This window comes from Bactrocera neohumeralis, chromosome 5, assembly GCF_024586455.1.
Source record: "Bactrocera neohumeralis isolate Rockhampton chromosome 5, APGP_CSIRO_Bneo_wtdbg2-racon-allhic-juicebox.fasta_v2, whole genome shotgun sequence".
Classification (NCBI taxonomy): domain Eukaryota; kingdom Metazoa; phylum Arthropoda; class Insecta; order Diptera; family Tephritidae; genus Bactrocera; species Bactrocera neohumeralis.
Window position 1 is genome coordinate 34,099,215 of NC_065922.1, and position 18,005 is coordinate 34,117,219.

An 18,005-nucleotide genomic window follows, 5' to 3' on the forward strand; every position below is an offset into this window, starting at 1 on the left:
AATTTTTATTCTTCTTCTTTTTTAAATTTTTACGAATTGGTTACTGCGTTCGTAAAACGCTTTTTTACATATGTACATATAATGCTCAAATCCTACAATGATTCAAGTAACAATATACTCACGATCAAATTTGACCCGATTGGTCCATTTAGACTGCGCACTTCAAGCATATCTTAGAAAATATCTATCTCCTAGATTGACACAAACTTTTTTATATTCGTGTGAAGTTTTTGATAACTTTTTGTTTGGGACATGAAGGGCTTGTCTGGCAATTTTAACCATGTAAAAAGCAATATGATCAATTTTATTTGAAATTTTATTTTTCTAATTCATTCACAACTATAGAAACGTTGTTCACGGCAAAGATTCAATTCTTCGCTATGTAGATTCTAATAGTTTATTCAAAATACGTTTCTATTGTTTTAAAATTCAACTAATTTCTGTTGACTGACATGATAAGAATCGCCTAGAATATTACCGGCATTCAATAAGTGGTTTGATGACCAAATTCGATCAATCTCTAACGTCTGACTTAAAAATCATAAATGCGATAGTGAGATAGCCGAATGGTGTTTTTCAGGACATGTGCTTTTCTGGAAAAAATATAACGCTTCAAATTTAATGTTAAGGTCGAGAATTTAACTTTATTATAAAGATAAAAATTTGCAATTTTGATTTAAAAATTACTTTGCGCAAGTAATCGCTTTTGCTAACTTGTATAAATCGCAGCTGAGACGCCCGATTTTCGACCACTGTTTGCAGCTACTTCGCATAATCATACAAAAAAAAAGTCCAGCAGTGTTAAATCACACTATCTTGGGGATCAACAAATATATAATTTGCTTATTTCGTTGAGTGTATGGCATGTAGCGCCGCCTTTTTCGAAACAAACGTCATCCATATCAACATCCTGCAATTCAGGCTCGAAAAAGCTATTCTTTATTGACAGTAACACTATGGCCGGCATCATTTTATGGGGTTATATACAGTTAGAAGCGAATTTTTAGAATTTTTCTGAGAAAACTATTAAATTTATTGATCCAAAAATTGTTTCTAGATATCATGGTATCTTTTAACTGTGTTTATTTTAAGCTTTAGTACTAGTAAAAATTTTTGTTTGGACAGGAAACACTAGAAACTCTTCTCAAAAAATACGTTTTGCGGTGACCACTAAATCTCTCAACTGGATCCTCTGCAATTAAAAAACTAAACAGATTTCATTAAAGTAATGTTAAAACTAGCTTAAGAATATAAGGAATAAACAAAACAAAATTTTTTGAAAAAATAGAGGTTTCTACAAAAAAAATCGATTTGGGACCAAAATTTCGGTTTTGTTTCTATTGCTTATAAAAAATATTTATCGGTGAGAAATAATGTTTAATTAATAACTAAAAAAATATATTTCAGAAGCTCGTGTTAAATTGAGACTAAACCGATTAGTCGTTTCCGAGTAATGTTGAGTATTTTGAAAACACCATTTTGAGAAAAACACTTATAAAGTTTGGCCTTGTACTTCCAAGCGCCTTTTCAAATTTGCGTGTAACTTCGAAAATATTCACCGGAACGATATGAAGTGTGTATTCTTAGGTATACAAGTATGTACATAAAGAAAATAAAAAAAAACTAATTTTTGAAAATTTTAACTGTATATAACCCCTTAAAAGAACATGAATCATCGATTTACTCTATCCATAGAGCACACTAAATAATTAATTTTTGGGAATGTAGCGACGTCGCATCTATGGCTTTTGGATTGGCTTGTTAACGTAAGCATTCAACCAAAACTGAGCTTCGTCGTTGAACAAAATTCTCTTGAAAATCGGTGTCGGTGGCCATCTCGCTTTCGGTTCATTCTGGCACGAGTTGGATTTTTCATTAAGTGAATGGGCACAGCTCCAATTTCTCCGCGCGTTGGCGAATGGACACATTCGGGTCTTCTGCGATACCCTGCTCCATAGCTGTGATGACATCTAAACCAGCTTTGTTACAGCTAAGTGCAGTTAGCAGTAAAATAATGAGTCAGTTTCTTTGTAAGGGTCCGAAATAGTTTTAACAGATGATATGTGATGTTTGCGATTGTCGCTCGGTGCTCTCGGTTAGAATGGCAGTTGTGAGGTTTGGTAAGGTTTGCTTAGCTGCTTGAACTGCAACCACTTTTAGGTGGAATATGAGGTTATATTCTTCATATTACTATTCATGCAAAGTGAATGAACCGAAAGAAGCGTTTGTATGGGAAGCTTTTTCATTTGACAAAATTTTTTCACTAAATTTGGCATAAATTATAATCTAAATTCATCATCCGATCTCTAAAGGTGTTTTTTTTCAGATCGGATCACCAAAGCATATGGCGCCATACAAACTGAATGGTAGAAATCGAGTTCATGTTTTGCAATTTTTTTAATTTCACGAGATATCTTTAAGAAATATGGCACGAATTATTATCCAAGCAACGCTATTATAATCGAAAAAATTTTAGAAATCGGCTAACTATAGCATATAGCTGCCATACAAACTGAATAACCAAAATCAAGTTCTGTTAAGGAGTCTTTTGTATTTCTGAAGAGTATTATAATTACCACAGTTTCGTTGCAACTGAAGCTAACGTCTTTTCTGGTTAATAATTACCATTATTTAAACTTTTGTATACCTGTACATTCGTAAAATATAATAATATTTTTTTTTGGGGAAAATTTAACGTCCGATGTACAGCAATGCTGTATTTAAACTCTGGCTGCCGGCAACAGCTTTGAACTTTGTTATTGTAGCCGTGTATTTATATAATTGTTTTTGTTTTGAAATTTTTTATTATTACAAGTACAGTGATTTGAAAGTGTTCAAAAGTTGTTAGTATTGTTGGCTTGGCTAAAGCACGTTGCACTTGACTGAGAGCAATTGCTTGCTCATTGTTATTATTCTCACTTTCTATACCTTCAAAGCCACTGCAATTTTCCTCATTAAACAAATTAAACCGACGTACGCCCCGTATACGTATGTATGTATACATTGAAATTGTAGCTACATGCCACACAATCACATATTAGCAATATTTTTCTATTTTTATTTACACGCTTGACTAGTCAAAGCGCTCAAGTGGAATTATTTCGGCTTCGATTTGCATTCAATGAATTGACATGCAATATTTTCAAACCATACACTTGCACCCCTTCAGCGGTACAATCGCTCATGTTAGTTGAATGTGTGTGCAAAATAATATATGTATGTATAAGTATGTACTTATTGTTCTTTCGGCTATTGGGCCATTTTTTCCGGTTAGTTTGTCTAGTATTTGGCCTTTGTAGCCGTTATATTGATTTTCACACCGGTTTGCCTCAACTTTTTTCCACCAGCTGTTGTAGCTGTATATACAGCCATTGTGTTTTTTCGCTATTTTTATCGCTAAGACTTGAGTTTATTGTGGGAATATGACATGCAACATGCTGATGTTATGCCTGTCTATAATGCAGCGCCGAGGAAATTGCAACATATAACGATTTCCGTTCACCAAGCATTCACAGTTTAACTGCATTTATATATAAGTACTTGCATACATATATATGCATATACTATACATATGTGTTTATTTTTATAACCTATTGAACAATATTATGTATAAGTAATTAATATGTAAGTTCACTTTTAAACATTTCGAATTGCTATGAATTCTTACAGATTACTGTAATTTCTATTCATAATTCGCAGACTGATCATTTATGGTTAAGAGGTTAGGCCACTCAAGAGTCTTCGAAAAAGTGTTTGGGAGATAAAGAAAATGAAATCCAATGTCCCATATTCAGTCTTTTTTATATATGTAATTGATGGCTACTGATCTAGTTTTCGGTATTAACCTTGTTATTTGGGTCTTTTTGGGCGACGGTGATTTTTCGTCCTCGCGCTATCTGAAACAAACAAAATAAACTATGGGCTCTTCATCATCATCGCTGAAGATGATTTTTCAATGAAAATCCTGATCATTTTCAAGTAGTTGCTCAGCCCAATTCACGAACATACAACGAATCTGGTAATCAAGGGGCTTCCGTTGATCTTTTAAGAATGTAGGCCAAGACCTTTTCAAAAAATTCACCACGATGACGTCACAGAGATGCCCAACGCTTCAGAACGACGTGTGAGACTCTGATTTGCGTCTTCCTCAATTGACGCGCTAGCGGCAGCAATATTCTCGTACCTACGGTCATTTCTTTATCTCAGTGGCACGGGGATATTTTGTACTGTGCTTATGGATTTATATTCTTCAACTCGACCCATAAATTGGACGTAGCGGTCTTAAAGTTGAGGCCACTGACTGTGAATTTCGGTAGTAAATTTAAATAATTTCGAGTCGTTGTTGGTTGGTATATCATTCCTTGATGAAATGGGAAACCTTATTGAAGAGAAATATCAAAATTTCGGGAAAAAACATGGTTTTTTTGATTTCCCTATCGGTCTACTTTTGTGGTATGCCTATTGAAAAATCCGCAATATTTTATCGACTCTTCTAAGTTTCTTTGTGAGCATAACTACAAACTTCGTAGCATACTTAATATACCATTCACGGTATAAATTTCCTTTGGTTTTTACTAAATCCGAGATTTGTCTTTTACAATTTGGGATTAGAAATCAAGAAAATGTATTAGTCATCGAAAATCGCTTTATTGTTTTTCAAAATATTACTACTGATTGGATGGGAAATTTTTTTTTTACATATTCTAACAATTCAATAATGTTTTAAGATATTACAGTGTACTTTAGTTAAAACAAAAAAAAAAACATTTTTTTTTTTGTAAATACTTGTCTGGCCAGTACCTCATGTTAGGTTCGGAAAAGTGCATCCATACACAACGTTTCTCAAAAATAAATTTAATGGTAAGAGTTTGCGTCAAAAAACTGCTGAAATAATTTTTATGACGGTGCCTTTAGAAAAAAAAAAGCACAGAAAAGTCGAACCACTAAAAAAAATAAATTGAATCCAGAGCACTTCTATCACATTAAATTAAGTGTTGTACCTTTAATGGAACTAATGCAAAAAATCTAAATCAAATTATGATGAGTCTTTTACTAGCACATAAATTAGTAAATATTTAGAAGGGACTGACATAAATGACTTGACTGCCGTAAACCTCTTTACTAATTTTACTACTCTTATAATATTTCAGCCGTAATTGTAAATGCATCTTGCTCCCAGCTGTCTGAAAGCATGAATTACATTCTGCTTTGGACGAGTTAAAGGCGGCGTTTTTGTACTAAAGTAAAGTGCAATAATTACTATACCTAGCCACGTCTAGTTAAGTTAGTCAAGCCATTTATCATAAGTAATGAAGAGCTAAGTGGCATAAGCTGCTAATGATATGGGGTTAAGAAAATAAAATTTGTTTTACGACACATTATGTGTATGCATGTGTGTGCACTTATAAAGTTATATTATAAAGTTCTGAAAAGAAATACTTATGCGTGTGGGAAACAAAGCAATCTTCATTTGATGAGAAAAAGTGAAAAGATAGAATTATGAAAAAATATAACTCTTTTGACTGTTGAATTTCACTTTGCTATTATCATATAAGTATAATACGCATATATTTTTTATGTTGGGAAAAGTTGTTCCCAAGTATTTAATTATTCAAATATGAGGCATGCCAATGATTATTTTTTATAAATCGCAACTGTTATTGCTAACATTGCTTCTTCGTAGAAAAACTTTTGTGGGTTAAAGGTGGGTTTTTGATTTTTATAACATTTGAGGTGGGTTTTGTATTTTTAATATCGAAGGTCACAGAATAGACAATGTGAAGTCACAGAAATCTATAAAACTCTCCCAAAATATGAAGACCCATTTCGAAAAGATTTTTTGAAGATATTAAATTATTATTAATTATATTAAGTAGTTAGTAAGAAATTAGAAATATAGGCACAATCCTTATCCTATTTCGCTGGTGTAAAATTTTTTCCGATTTCGATTAAAATAATATGATATATGGGATCTACGAACGTTGGATTTTCAAAAAAAAGACATATTTTCTATCAAAAATACTGGCCTGATTTTGATAGAACTTCTTTTAAAGGGTGATCCATTTCCGGGTTCTCCACTGTTTTAAATAAAAAACATAAAAACATGAAAACTTTAAACTTAAATGGGGTATGTTTATTTTCATTCGAAAGAACATTCTTTGGCATTTATTTTTTGAATTTTATGTCTTTCGAATGTTGGCAGCGGCTACGTCTCAGATTGTAAATCTGTTGAGTTCAGCTTTCGATGACTCGTCGAGCATTTCAACTGGTAACTGGTGAATGACACGGCAAATATTTCGCTCCAAAGTCTGAATCGAAACGGGATTATCTGCATAGACTTTAGACTGTATATATGACCACAGGAAAAAGTCTTACGGTGTGATATCACACGATTTTGGTGGCAAATCGATCGGCCCAAAACTTAAAATTATCTGCTCACTGGAGTGATCTTTCAATAAATCTTTTGATTAATGCGATGTAGGGAAGTGACGCCGTTCTGTTGAAACCAAATGTTGCCGAGATCACGGGCTTCAATTTCAGGCATAAAATAGTCGGTTATCATGGCGCGATCGTCATTGACGGATACGTTCTCACCGGCATCATTATTGAAGATATATAGACGAATGATTCCACTGACCCAGAAATCACACCAAATCGTTGTTTTTTTCTGAAAGAAATGGCAACTCTTGAATCTCTTCAGATTGCCCTTAGTCTCAAATGTGGCAATTTTGCTTCTTTGCTTCTTTGCAAACGCATTGTGCCTGAAATAGGCCTCATCGCTGAACAAAATTTGGCTCGCAAACGTCGGAAATTTAGTAATATTTTCAGTAAGCTCAGTTTCGAAATTCTGGAAATATATTTCAATTTAGGAGGAAAACTGGATAGATTGCTTTTTTACTTATGACTCAATCTCTCGAGGGACATTATTGAATGCGCTGCCATTTAGCTTTTATTCCAGAATAAAGCATCGGATACCCTATAAAATATGTACATAAATGATCAGCATGACGAGCTGAGTGATATAACCGTGTCCGTCTGTCTGTCCGCTGTTTATATATAAATGCGAAGTAGTCCCTCAATTTTTGAAATATTGATTTACACTCTTTTCTCTTAAAGAAGCTGCTCATTTGTTGGAACCACCGATATGAAAGCACTCTAGCATATAGTTGCCATATAAACTGAACGATCAAACTAAAATTATTATATGCAAAAGTTTTGTTTTTCTAAAAGCCGTCTCTCGACTCTCGGAAGGCAATAAACCTAACAAACATATCCGTGAAAAAGCTTTTTTAAAATTCATCCACTATTTCGATTCAACTTAAAATTTGATATATCCATATTTATCTTCCAATATTGCTATGAACGTATGTTATTATTTAAATGATAATTTTATTGCTTATGGACAATATTATTTACTTATCCGTGCTATTTTCTACAATTAACCGACATTGTTCAATCAAGTTTGTTTCCTAAGTCTTTTGTTCTGAAATTAAAAATGTAAAAATCATTGTGTTAAAAATATTAAATATATGTAGCCTATTAGCACGTGCACAAATAATAATGAACCAAGACAGAATTATGTATTAAAAATACAACAACAACAGTGTAGTAGTTCTCTTAATGTCTCAACCTTTGCACCGCACTTGCTTTATAGGTGATTTTATGTAACTACCGAGTAATCGTTAAAATTAAAAATTACCGGCACATCGCTGAAATGTTGTTGCTTTTATTTTTTCCAATAACTAACGTCAGCAATGCAATCAACACTATTTTAATTGCTTAAGTCAGACTGACACGGAGGCAGGCACGGCAAATAATACAACAGCGCTGCCGATGCTGTCAGCCAACCGTGCCCCAAACCCCAAATAATGCAGAACACATTAGTACAATTGTACATACATACATATGTATGTATATTTGCACACGCGCCGAACGTGGCAACCGCAAAGGGGCTGGTAGACAAGTAGGCTGGCAGCCGGACAGGCAGGAAAGTCAGTAGTGAGGGCGTCGTTGATGCCTGTCTGTTACATTTGCAATTTTAATTGAAAATCATTGTAAGGCGATTGATCGGTCTCGGAACGTGAGCGCTTTTTGCAATTATCTGGGCGAAAGTAACACCTATGCAATCCCTAGCGTAATGCGAGAAGGATCGTGCAATGATTATCACTTAAAAGGCCAAACACGCATGCGCTTTGATTGGAGAGGCGCGCAATAAATTACACCGCAATGTTTGTTCAACTAGGGCGTTTAGCAAGAACGTGCTTACGTCAACGACAACAGAATTTCTTGAATTTATTCTACTCATTGCTCTTCGCATTCCATCACCTTTGATGAGTACTTGGCTGTAGTGTAGTATGAAAGTGTAGGCGTTGATTGATTATTAGCGCGAATAACATTTATTCCAGATTCGGTTACATTGTTCGGTTAGACCGCCCTCAGGCAGCTGGGTGGCAGTGATGTCTTCGATAAAAATTTATTATTGCACAAATCAAGTGCTTCTACGGGCATCCGGCACTGTGATTGAGTAAGAAAATATTTAATTGGTGGAATTGTCGGAGGAAACTGAAATTTAAATTTTAATATAGAGTAATTGTTGTTGGTAAAAATATACCTTTTAGTTAAGTATTATAGCCTCAATATATTTTTGGTTTTCAAACTATAAAAAGTGGAAATAATAAGTAAGGAAGCGCTAAGTACGGATGTAATCGAATATTTTTCACAACTTGCAAGAATCAAAGCCGGAGAAATACTTTTAGGTGTTGACAAAACTTTATATTATTTATTTATTTACCGTACATTGTAAATTTTTCCGAAATATAAAATTTCTTATATGTATAATGGGCGAAGTCAATCGGCAGTTCGAAACATATTATGTACACTGGTCGGCATATTTATTTTGACGAAAGAAAATTGTGAATCTTTTCGATTTCAGAAATTATTTCTTCTCTAGTTTTATTTAATAAAACCATTCTTTTGCGTTTCAAAAGATATTGGACGCTTTCAATGATATTTAAGTTCGGCTTTTGAGGTGACCAGTCCAAAGTGTTAACACCAGCACCTTTCAAAAAATTGAATATCATCCGCGCTTTCTGGCACTAGGCGTTATCCTGTAACTGAATAAAGGCTTCTCCAATAAGCCTGTGTGCAGAAATAATGGCATTATCATTTAGGATCATCAAATATTGACCTTGGTACATTGAGCCGTCGATAGGAACCAAGTCACCCAGTCCATTATACACCACACATCCCCAGGGCGTGACAGCGCCTCCAGCATGGCTCACTTTTTGACAAACAGGTCATTTATTTTGCCTTACCACCTTTGGCAATATTACAAAAAACTTGTTTTTTTTTATGAGTTATACTCAAAGGAGCTTTCATCTGTCCATAGAACACTTCTTTAGGACTCCTTTGCAGATGTTCGTTTGCAAAGGCCAGTATTTTAAGCTTGTTTCCCTTCGATATATACGGCACGTCCTTAGCTTAAATTATCCTAAAAGCTCCTTACTTCAAACGTTTTCGAACAGTGCGCTCACCGATTGGGTTCTTGATCGTCAAATTCCATTGAAATGCCAGGAATAGTTGGTAATTTCGTTGGATCCACAGTAAGCTGCTGCATATACATACATACAGGTTTTGGTCCAAGTACAGTAGTGCTATGCGAGAGGAAATAATTTACTAACTACTATGTTTCCATACATACATACATATATATCCATATCTTAAAAACATTTGAAAATGCACTACAGCGTCTCACTATGTCAACTTTATTTGCGTTTTTTGTTCGCTTTTGCAATAGATGCAATTTGACAAATGTGTGCTGGCGTAAAAAAAATAGTAATTATAAATGACTGCAACTGCAACTGCGTTCATGACAAAAGTGAACAAATATTGTTGCAACAAAAGTCATCAGCGCGACATACATTTTAATTACTTGTAATGTACACACATTTTACACGCATTCACTGGAAAAACATTTGTCGTTGACAGCAAAAAAAATGTCACTTCAAATTTCCTACATCCGCAGCGGCGAGTTTCCAAATGTAATTGACCAGTAAAAATTGCAACTGACAGCCCGACTAACGGACCGGTACTGCGTCTGGATGAGTGCTTGCAAGTAATATACAAAAAATAACTGTGTGAATTTTAGCAGAGAGACACATTTTGAAATAAGTAAAAAATATACGCGATTTTTTTTTCTGAGAAGGGAAGCTTCATTGAATTATTTTCTGCATGTTCAATGTTTGCAAACAAGTTTTTCGGTAAATTTTTGGAAGCGCTGTAAATATTTTTCAAAAAACATATTTCTTGCACAATTATTTGCAAAGAGATATATCGGCAGAAAATCGGTTGTACAGGAAACAGAGTTAAAATAGTATTTATCATACATTTATTGTATAAATAAACTCTGATTTTCTGGATCAGTATGCTTCAGGGTTTTTAACGGTAGCTTGCAGCTCTATTAACTATACTCATCTGCCCACGATATACGTTTGAGTATGTAATTCTATTATTCGGTAGAACCATAAATCTTCCACAAAACTTTTCTTTCGAACACTCGTAAGAACGACTGATCAGATGATGTCATTGTCCATGCCTCCGCACCATATGGCGGGAGTGGAGGTCTTCCTCTTCCTCTACTTCCCCCGGCGACGAAGAAGTCCTTCTCGATTCTGACAGAAATTTTGGTATTTCTCAATGTCAGTTTACACAGGCGTATTGGTTTTTTCGGCGATACCAAATTCAGACATAGCAACATAAAGCTAGCTCCTTTTCGTGCTATCAAAAGCAGATTTGAAATCGCCGAAATGGTGGTGCGTGTCTATTCTCTTTTCACGGGTCTTTTCTAAGATGATGATTTTCCAGGCCTAAAATCACACTGATAAGGTCCAATCAGTTTGTTGACGGTGGTATTTAACCTCTCACACAACACGGTCGATAGAACCTTACATCCGATGTTGAGGAGGCTTATCGCATGGTAGTTGGCGCAAACTGTGGGGTCTTTCTTTTTGTGGATTGGGCAAAGCATTACTAAATTCCAGTCGTCGGGTATTCTTCGGTCCGGTTATGAAACCTTTCGTTAGTCGCCGCAGCTTTTCGTAGGAATTTCAAATTCTCATTTATTCATTGTCTTAAATCAAAAGCAAGAAATTAGGGTAACAATTTTCGAAACATGTAGAAGCAGTTGGTGTATTAAAATTCCTTTTTCGACAATACCTCTTCATGGACGAAGTAATATTGATCTTCTTTGAAAGTATTTTGTACTTCAGTTAGCATTTTTCTTAAACCAGTATTATTTTTTATATGTATTATTAGGGAAATCTCACTGATATAATTCAAGCGTTTGGGAACAACTCCAAAAATTGTAAGTCGTTTCTGTGGATACATTCAAAAAGTGGCTGTCTAGGGATAACTTTTTCACCCAACTCTTTTTCTTTCCCGAAAGCTATCGCTATAAAATTTCAAGGCTGGCAGATATTGCAACACACATGCCAAACCCCTTAAGCGCAAGTAAAACATAATAATAAACAAGAACCTGATTGGCGCCTATTTGAGCAACTGATTTGTCACATTCAATGCGCCATAGTGAAGCTTCTTTGCTACTATTGCGCAAAATTTTTGTAATAACAATTATCAGCATTCATGCTGCAATATCACACGCAAGCGATCACTAGGATGTGCACGAAAGAAAAGTTTTTTTTTTTTTGCAAAATCATAAAAAATTAAACATGTTTGATATCTGAAGATTTTTACAATTTTTTTGAGCATTTTTTTTATATTTTTATGTTTTGAAACAAATTTTTTAGAAGGTGTTGTTGATCATATGGTTTTTTGGTCATATATCAGAAATCAGTATTAAAACATAATGAAAACCCCTCGTATTTATGATAACACTAAATTCTTTGTCATAACATTAAATTTACACAAAAATTTATTGATCTTCTTTTCTCGAAACGTATTCAACTTAGAGGGTCTACTCTAATGTGTATACCCTATATATTGTGGGCATACGCTTATTGTTCTCCGTAGTAAGCGTGTAGTTCAGTCGGTATAAATAAATAGAAACCCAAAGCCGCAGTTATGAAAAAGAAGGTGCGCATGCGCACAATGACACACAATTGAATGTCTCAGTAAGCGTTGTCTGCTGTTATTTTACGTTTTTTGCCTTACTTACAACAATTTATGACATTCAGAAAATTTCTTGCAACTTGCTGCAACATCAACATTAACACATCGACAGCACCAGCGTAAGCTCACTTGCAGTGACAACAGTCATTACGGTGTTAGCGGCAACTGATACAGTCAACCTCAAGTGTCTGCCAAACAATTGTGTGCTTTTATTTATTATTTGCCACTTTTACTGCTGTGGCGGTTGAATTTTGCTCTTAAAGATGTTTTGCTTGTTTTTTGGTCTTTTGGTCACACCGTCTGTTCTCTTTGAAGTCTTACACACATAACTCCATACCGACTTGTATGTGAAGAGCGGCTGCTTGCGTTGTTGCTGAAGTAGAAATTACACCTTTTTATAATCTGTTGTTGACTTGAACTGATTCCCAGCTAAATATCGCAATGGATGCTCTGCTATACATATGGCAAGATATGATTGTTTACTTGAGCGTTATGTTTATTTATGTATGCGAAATTTCGCAAATGTTGAAGAGGTTTTGTTGACTTTGTTGATTGTACGATTGTTTTGTTCAAGAAATCTCAATGTTATTGACGATAATGCTGTGTCATCAGAAGTGTGCTTGACAATCACTCAGATCTGCATTGCTCTCTTCTGCACCAAAAAGCTGCGATGAATTGCAAGTGTTAATGAGCTGAAAGGATTGATATCAAGTTGTTAGGAATACATAATATAAGTAAAAAGCATAAATTACATTGTTAGCTTAGAGAGAATAAAAAGTATGCAGCTAACGATTAGTAGATAAGATGTTTTAATTTTTTTTTACTAATTAAATCTCCACATATAAGAATTTAACTAGCTTAATAAAAATATTTAGCTCAATTAAAATTTTTGTTCAACATATTTGAATATACTGCAGAACAAAAAATAATATCAAATGTAGAGTGACTAGCTTCTCGAACTCGATGTTCTTTGAATTTTAGCTTTTTTTTTTAAATTGTTTAACATTTGCTTCATTGAATTATTAATATTGCTTTTAAGAGGCTCATTTACTTCAAAATTTCATGAAAATCAATATTTTTTTGCATATTTCTATAGTTTATGTCTCTAAAAGTAAAATTCTACTTTATAGATTAACACTTTTTTTATTCTATTATTTTATTTCTTTCCTTGGTGAAGGCCACAAACGGGGCAGTACTGAAGAATTTTTTTAAGCAACATAGGGAAATTGTTAATAAAATTATCACTAACCCTGCGTTTGATTTTTTTTTATTTTGGAAATAAAGAATTTTATAATAATCGTGAGTCATTTGGCGGTATTAAAACTTGTACCGGTATTTGAACTCTTATTAATTTAAACATTATAGTTAGTTAGCATAGTTAGCTGCGAACATTTGTTGCTCTTTAGCGTGAAATTCTCTTCAAAGGATCTTCTCAGCCTTTTTGATAGATTTAGGAGTGCGTTAGGGGAGAAAATTTGCTTAAAAACTCCGTAGATATAAAAAAAAGTTTATTGCATTGCTAGAAAATGTATTTTTTGTTTCCTGCGTCATCATTGTTTTCAACAAATAGCTGCTCCTTAAGTTAGGTTAGACGACTGTTCCAGTGATCGCACTTGGAAAAAAGAACTCCTGTATGCAATTTTATAAGTCGAAAAAGTGCTTTGTGGTCAGTACGAATTTGTTTAGGCGATTAATTTTTATTCCCACCGCGTCGGAAGGATATCAGAAAGTATGAGCTCCCACGTGTTTAAGCCTTAATATCGCAAACGTGAACCAATCAAGAAGGAAATCTTGTAATAGTTCCATTTTCTGCAATGATATGTTAGAAACCGCACAACTAGAGATATTTTACGATCGATTTTGGGTCAAAAGGATCTTGTGACAGCGCATGAACCAATGATAGCACAGCGCTTGCCAGACTCGCGCGATGTCCAGCTATCCGGTAGTAAAACACATGAGGACAGCGGAGCACCAAACTGTTCTCATTCTACTAATAGCGGAGCTAGACACCATGATTTTGGTAGATATTTTGAGTTTGAAATGCTTTCTTGTTCGACTCGTACCGATAAAGATGAACTTTAGACATGAGTTTATGGGTTTAACATGCAAAGAAATCAACAATCGTCGGAATGGAGGGAAAAAGCGATGCTCATTGTTTTCTTTGACACTTGTGGTTTGGTGCACCACGAATCTATTTTGGAGGGACAGACCGTCAATAGAGATTTCTATTTGGCCGTATTGAGGCATTTTTATGAGAACATCTCTCGAAAACGGCCGGAATTGTGGAAGAATATCATCGATAAACCACCGTATTCACAAGATTTAGCTGCGTGTGATTTTTTCTTGTTCCCCAAACTGAAATTGCCGCTCAGTGGAACTCGTTTTCAGTCGATCTGGAAAAATGGTTGGCTTAAGTGTATTTTATCGAATGAGGAATACTTTGTTTAAAAATTGATGAATAATTAAATATTTTGCGTTTTATTAACAATTTCCAGGTACCTTTTTTGTCACAATATATTAGAGCAGGGTTGCACCACATATGCTGCCCGTTTATTTAAGCCTTTGCTATAGTTTGCTCGTTTCGCTGGAGAGTAATACTTGGCGAATCGAAGACAACTTCTGTAAATTCCAAACTTCGTTTGAGAACACTTTCCATTATAATATGTTCCCACACCACCAATAAACGCGAATTAGTTGTTAGATAAATCCCCCTAATAGGAACATTACATAGATATACATACTTGTGGAACATGTATGAACTTTAATTAACATAAAATCTCTTTTTTTTTCGAACTACCGCATATCTAGTTACGTCTATACTGTTAACTTACTCATTATATTGTATGTACTTGTCACAAGTAGCAGCGTAATATGTTTGTAGCCTTCATATGTGGCTATTAATCGGAGTATTAAAGTTAAACTCATTTAATAACGGGGCGATGTTGTTTAATATACTTTAATATACATAAAACACTAGTCTACATGAAATTTATATTTTTTAGTCAACATGATCTTTCCTATATTTAAAAGTAATTAATATCGCAATATAGTAGCGAAAGGATTAAAAAAATATATAAAATGTATTCAGTGTATTGATCGCCAACAGACAAAACATTGACAAAATACGAAAAGACTTTTTCGACTACCTACGTATTCGAACATCGCAGTAAGCTGAGTCGATTCGTTTCGATTTTCTAATTTTGTATACGTATTTTTCACTCAAAAAAGCTGCTCCTTTTTCAGAATCGTCAATATCGGACAACTATACAACTCTTGCTTGCTGTTGTTAACACCCTCGCTCCAACTAAATAATCGCTGTTACCTAGTATGATAAATTACGAGCTAATTTATTGTTGTTTGCCCCAGAGGCATAGACGATTGTAATTTCATATTTAACTACCGATCATTTCGGTCTCAGATTCATTTCATACGATTATGACTAAGCATTATTTAAATGTTGCTCTAATAGTGCCAATACCAGTAGTGATTAACCGTTACTTTTACATTTTATTTCCTGTAAATGTAGTACTTGAAATTGCTTGAATACCTTAACAAAATTACAGACAAAAGATCATTAGCATTACTGGCAGTATGAATGTATGTGGTCCACCAAATGGGTGTGTTGCGCAGTGGGAAACAAAATGTATGGAACAAAGTAGAAGAAAAAACATTGAAACTTGTTCTTTAATATTAAGTAACTGGATTTTGTTTGAACTTATTTTATATAGTTTGCCACATAATTACCATTTTTTAACTACCTTTTTTTAGATCATTATTGAATAATAGCTTTAAGCGGAGTTGTGTTGCAAATTAAATAACACACACACATACTTGCACATATAAATGTATTTATCACTATTTTGTTCTAAACAAAAGGCCAACAACATCGCAAATATGCGGGCATTTTAAAGTGCAAAAAGAGAGTGTTCAGGCTACACCCAGAAATGTCAATCGCTCCATTGACAGTTCACCATTCGCCACACGGACTTTTGCTTTCAATTAATCTTTTCCATAGCCATTGTTATTGCGTGAGCAGCTAATTGCTGATTTGCTATATTTGGCAGTACAAACGTGTTAAGTTTTACTTAAATAAATGTTTTTGTTGTACAACCAAAACATGTATTCGTGCCTTTTGCGAGCGCGTGTATGTTTCTAAAAGAATTTCAATTTAAATTTTTGACATATTTATATTATTGTATTTTTGTTTTTAAAGTTCTTATATACATTGTGACAAAAAAGCACCTGGAAATTGTAATTAAATTCCGCAGGTAAATGATATTTAAAAAAAATGATTTTTTTGATTCAGTATTATCAAAAAGACAAGCCTACGAGTGGTCCAAAGCCGTCAAGGACGGTCGAGGGATCGTTGAACGACCTTCGCCCTCTTCAACTGATGAAAATATTAAAAAAAGTGAAAATTATGGTGCTTGAAAATCGTAAGGAAAATGTTAAAGAGATGGCAAGGGAGCTCGACGCCTCTCGCGAGTCCGTTCAAATGATTTTGACGGACATTTTGGGTATGACACGCGTTCTTGCTCGACTCGTCCCGATAAAGCTGGATTCTTTCCAAAAAAGTACGGTTGTGACCGAATTTAACGCCAAGCTCGTAATGAATACCATCGATCAACCACCGTATTCACCAGATTTGGCTCGATGTGATTTTCTCTTGTTTCTCAAACTGAAATTGCCGCTTTGTGGAACCCGTTTTCAGTCTATCGAAGAGATAAACAAAATCCGCTGAAGGAGCTAAAGGCCATACCACAGGCCAAGTGCATATGAAAACTGTTTCCAGGACTGGAAAAATCGTTGGTGTGGAATACTTCTAAGGCGACAAAATAAGTATTAATGATTAATTATGTATTTCGAATTTTATTTACAATTTCCGGGTACCTTTTTGTCACAATGTATAAACTGGAATTTAAATTGCAAATCATTTCAAATTATGTTTTTGTTATTTCGTTTCAGTATAACTAAAACGCGCTACAACACACACACAAAGCAACAACTAAGTGTCGGCAGCATAACTACGAAAACGATAAATTTTCAAGTTTTTAACGAAACGTGCGCGTATAATTGAAAAAAAAATATATATATATTCGAATATTTATATTTAACAGCAACATCTGCTATCTTCGACACACTTTTAACCAATATGTAAATATTAGCGGCTGAAAGGTCGTTTCTTCACACCGTTTTTTGAAGTCTCAATTATCCCAAAATTTTAAATATAAAAATAATAAATAATAGTACCATTAATCTTTGTCAATTAACAATATTCCATTTCTTTTTCCCACTAAAGAAATTGTAATCAAGTGTTTTAGTATTTTTTTCACAAGCCCGCGTATCGAAATCCCCTACAAATTTCGTTTTCCTCCATTAATCACTCACATAAGTGCAATAATAAACATAAATAAAATCACTAAATAATATAATATTAATTAAAATCATTTAATCTGTTGTGCAAAGTGATGAGTTTTAATACAACAATTAAATAATATACAAAACGCACCAAGGTGGCATCACATTACAACTTACAACTAATAACAAGCTAACAAAGAAACGTCTTAACTTCATTCATACAACGATTCTGTGATATAAGAACCAAAAGGTGAGTTGAAAAACGAGTTATGTTTTAATTTTAAAGTCTTGATTAATTTACATTTTATTATACATACTATACATACGCACACATAATTACGTTAACATAAATGAAATCGAAAGTTGTTACTAAGGCGACATCTTTCACATGTAAACGAGCGTGACTGGTTGATTATAATTAGTGAGGCATTGTGAGACTTTGGAATTTATGGCAGAATTTAGTTTAATTCTTATAAAAAAGTAAAATATAATAGTAAAGGGCTCAATTTCAAAACCATGAA

General features: G+C 34.1%; 1 protein-coding gene across 5 annotated transcripts in view; it reads left to right on the forward strand.

Moving 5' to 3' along the window:
- Positions 1 to 18,005, forward strand: part of LOC126759833 (proteoglycan 4) — a 162,414-nt gene that overhangs the window by 97,412 nt on the left and 46,997 nt on the right. For 2 of the 5 annotated variants that reach the window (XR_007667092.1, XM_050474983.1), the window contains exon 4: positions 17,092 to 17,734. The gene's annotated coding sequence lies outside the window, so the exon portion shown is untranslated. The remainder of the gene's footprint in view (positions 1 to 17,091; positions 17,735 to 18,005) is intronic. The other 3 variants (XM_050474981.1, XM_050474982.1, XM_050474984.1) reach the window with 3 other exon arrangements.